Genomic DNA, 4,940 nt, shown 5'->3' with positions numbered 1-4,940 from the left:
CAACAAGTTCATCAAGAAAAGGATTATTCCCACTAGACTGCATGTTGTACACCGGTTGCATACTTCCCACGGGTGAAGACTGGGGATGATAAGCAGACTCAGCACCAACCTCTGAAAGAGTTTGAAAGGATCCCACTGAGGATGCAGGGCTCAATAGAGGTATTTCCTCCATAACTTAATTTGTGTCTTTATTTCTCAATTGATCCTGTTTTTTTCTCAACTTAATCCCACCGCTGCCACCATGTTTGGTAAAACGGGTTCCTTGGGCGTGGTATCACAAGGGCGGCGGACCGGAGCGGCGATGGCGAGGCGAACGTTTTTGGCCAATGGAAGACCAGTGAGATCTACAAAGTTTAGATTGGGCAAATAACCAGGGTACAACACACTGATTTACATATATTTTAACTAGGGATTTACTTTAAAGAAGAATAATTGAGACTGCACACATCTATTTAACTTTCATGAACTCTATTCATAATCAAACCAACACAAACAATGTAATGATGGAAGAAATTGGGCTGCTGGCTTTATGACTCTCAAAAGTGATACCAAAAATCAATTATGTTTAGAAAGAGGCCAGGGACACATAAAAAATATACCTTGCAAAAATGTGCACTGTCAATAAAGGGGATGATACAAAAATCCTTGCGCAATCACAGTGGAAGATCATCAGGGACACATAAAAAATATACATAAAAATATATCTGTCAAAAATGTGCACCAATAATAAGGGATGATACCAAAAATCCTTGCGCAATCAGGGACACATAAAAAATATGCATAAAAATATATCTGTCAAAAATGTGCACCTGTAATAAGGGATGATACCAAAAATCCTTGCGCAATCGAGGCAGAAGATCATCAGGGACACATAAAAAATATATCTGTCAAAAATGTGCACCGGCAATAAGGGATGATACCAAAATCCTAAGCGCAATCAAGGCGGAAGATCATCAGGGACACATAAAAAATATATCTGTCAAAAATGTGTACCGGCAATAAGGGATGATACCAAAAATCCTTGCGCAATCAGGGACACATATAAAATATAGTAAATAAATACACAATTGTATGATGAGTCAGCACAACAACACAATATTGGCAATACCAATAGTCATTCAGATGTGTAACAATATGTATGTAAGCAATCGCGAAAGGTGCACCTATTCATGATCATGATCATTTTAATATTCATATTGTCACTACTTCACTTTGTGTATGCAAATTTAGCACTGATCAGTTTATGTCACTTTTATTTCCCATGTATGCATTCTTCGCGATCGCGATAGGCCTATTATTTATTCTTTATTGACTGAATTCAGTTTTATACTCGATGATTGATTCTGCAATGCTAGCTAGCGTTATCGACGATTTTTAAATGTCCCACACTCACTCCGCAAGAAAAACTCGTATCACAAGCTGCAGACATAGAAGATTATTACGGCCGTAAGCTTTCCCTGGAATCATCCCATGCAGGCTATATTATATCATCGTCCTCCCTACCATGTAAAAGGCTAAATTAGTTACGAATTACCGCTGTTTTGGCTCCTCGATACAATCCAAATCACAGAAAAATCAGATCTTTTCATAAAAATATCCAAACGTAAACACATCGTGGTTCAGAGAGGTCAGAGGTCGCCTAATTGGTGACGGCTGCGTTTAGTACGGTACTGAATACGGGCGCATACCATTAAATCTGTCCAAGGGCATACCTCTTAATTTCAGTTTAGAGGGGTTATGGTAGAAATATGATTTTACTACAATATATTCTGTATGATTTGATTTAAATTACAATCTCTAAAGAAATTTTGAAGTCAGTGATTTAAATTAAAAAATAAAATAAATTCATTAAAAGTAGCATTTCATCCAACCCTAAATTGTCAATCAAATTTACAGCCATTTTAGCCTATAATTACTAAATCTAATGAATTATAATAATTTTGACCCCAAGTTTCCAAACCTGCCACTTGAATCATTGTTCTTGGTGCAAAAAAATTGTAACTTTAATCACTCAGTCTAATGGATAATATCACTGTGGTTTGTTCATGGACCTGTATAGTATTGAAGTACATGTACATACTAGCTGGAGCACAGGGTGGCAGTTTGAATCAAAAGCTGTGTACATGCATACGAAACAAATAACATTGTAAAAATAAAACAAGTTTTGAAGTTTAAATAACCTGTGTGGTTCTACCTGCAGTGGTGTAGCCAGCAGGGGGAAGGGGGGGGTGGGGTGCAGAGTGCCCCCATCATGACAAAAAATGATAGAAAAAATGTGCCCCTCTGACAAAAAATTAAAGAGAAAATCAGGAGGAAAAGGAAAAGAAAAGGGGCAAGGAGCCCCTTTTCTACCAAACTTCAGCCCAATCATGGGCCAAAATAGTGTAAAATAGAACATTTTTGCGCGCTATGCGTGCACATTGTAAGGATAAAGCAATTTCTATGCTGATAATGGCCGAAAATAGTGCAAAATACCACATTTTCTGCGCGCTACGCGCGCACATGGTCCAATAAAGCCTTTTTGGAAGCTCAAAGACATACAGTCTGTATGTAGGGCCTATTGTATGATGCAACTGTAATTTTTTTTGTCTGTTCCCCCGAATTTTTTTTTATTTTGCCCTCCCCTGACCAAAAAAGCTGGCTACGCCCCTGTCTACCTAGTTGAAGGTACTTGGTAATTGGTAGGTAGTGCTTCCTCTTGAATACTCCAAAAAGAGTTTTAACTGAAGGTATATGAGGATGTGCTATGATTTTGGGGGCTTTTCAGTGATTTTGTTATATTGAAAATTTGATGGGTGGCTATTTAGTAGAGACCAATATTTGGGGAAAAGTGCCCAATTACTGCAATTAGGGTAAATTTAGGTGCTTTTTGTGGAAAATTGATAGCCGGATGGCAAAAACAGTAAGAAGTAAAGGCATAATATTTCAGCCTGGTATGTGGCAGTGACATAATGCGTTGAGGCAGCTGATCTGACATGCGCGCATCTATTGCGCGTCATTACATGTATGCATACGTCAGCACTTTAAGCGTCCATTAGCTACTGTGCCTAATGAAATGCACACTGACATCACTGCTACACGGTGAAAAATGGTACAGAGAAAGTCAGCCATTCAAAGGTCTACGTGGCACATCTCTTTAAGGGGGCGCAGCACTAATTCAGCGTCCCATAGGATAACGTGTGAATTCGGCCTACTTCAAGCGCCATTTCTGGCGTCCCTGCAATACTTGGCAAAATAAATTTGGTATCAAATTAAAGCTGTGTTTCTCTAGATTCCAAAACTTTTGTCGGCATATATCGATGACCATTGACTTTTTTCGCTATTTTGCGGTGCAAAAAAAAATAGCTAAAAATATACTAAACTCACCACTCACATTTCAAAATTGGGTTTTCTCTTAATCCGCCACAAAGAATTGCTTTTGAGATCAATTGTCCAGTTTTTTTTCTGCATGTTATCATTAAAGACACTTGTCGAATTCATATGAGCCAATATTGAGTGATTTAAAGTGAACATGTCGGTAGATAGGCCTATGGTCGCTACAATCTCATATTCACTATGGACTATATTAGCCGAATTTCGTTGTTACATAAAATGCGGAGTGATTTAGTGTTGCGCCCTCTTAAACCAAAATTACAAAGTCGCCACTCCTCCACGGCAATACCCTTTCTTTTTTGGTTGGTGGTGGTGGTGGTGGGGGGGTCATATGATTTTCATGTAGCTCGGAGGGGGGTCATATGGTTTTTATTATCGGAGAAGGGGGGGTCATATAGTTTTCGGCAGTGACTTTCTGTCTGCTCCCGGCCCCCCCTCCGGTAGAAATAATGAACGGTCCCTTACTTCCAACTTTTACCCGGGAAAGTTTACGCGACCGCCACACTACGCCATGTAGGCCTATATGTTTGGCTAGCCTGATTTCCCTGAAATATTAAAATTTGTCGATTAATCAATCACCAATGTTTGTAATATTGAAAATCAAAGTGTTTATATTCAAAATACAGATAGGCCCTATATGAACAATACATTATCACTGCAGATATACAAAAATATGTCCTATGAACATGTAGGCCCTAAAGAAGTATCGATTTCCCGGGTCGATTTTTAATATTTTGCTGAACCATGAGATGGTATCAGCCTATATACTGTATAAAGGGTATGTTACTTGCTTACTAACTTACTTACGGATCATCCTTTTGATCTCGAAATGCCACGAAGGTATGACCCCCCCTCCCCTCCCCCGATTGGTGTTAAATGAAATGGGGTGACAATCATCCCCCAATCATGCCAAGAAGGTATAACCCCCTGAGTGGTGTCAAATGAAAGAAAAAGAAGTAAAGAATGTATTCGAAAAGAATTTCCCCACCGGGGATGACACTCCTCATAATACATGGGTCATTATTCATATTTTGGGTCCTTTTCATATCTCGAAATCCCAAGAAGATATGACCCCCTGAGTGGTGTCAAATGAAAGAAAAAGAAATAAAGAATGTATTCGAAAAACATTCCCCACCGGGGGTGACACTCCTCATAAGACCTGGCCCCTGGGTCATTATTCTTATTTTGAGTCCTTTTCATATCTCGAAATCCCAAGAAGGTAAGACCCACAGCGTGGTGTCAAATGAAAGAGAAAAAGTAAACAATATATTTTTTTTAATTCCCCACGGGGAGTAACACTGCTCATAAGACCTGGGTCAATATTCATATTGTGGGTCCTCTTCATATCTTGAAATGCCAAAACGATATGGCCCCGAGTGCATATCAAATGAAAGAGAAAAAAGTAAAGAAACCGAAAACGTTTAAATGTCGGGTTTATAATGTACAGTAATAATTTAAGGGTATAAAACGTTTTGATAACATTAAAGGGTATAAAACGTTTTAATAACATTCAGAAAACAGTTCTGAAAACTTGAAAACATTCGAACATTATATCAAAATTAAGGGCT

This window comes from Amphiura filiformis, chromosome 9 (assembly GCF_039555335.1).
Source record: "Amphiura filiformis chromosome 9, Afil_fr2py, whole genome shotgun sequence".
NCBI lineage: Eukaryota > Metazoa > Echinodermata > Ophiuroidea > Amphilepidida > Amphiuridae > Amphiura > Amphiura filiformis.
Note: the sequence above shows the minus strand (reverse complement) of the source record.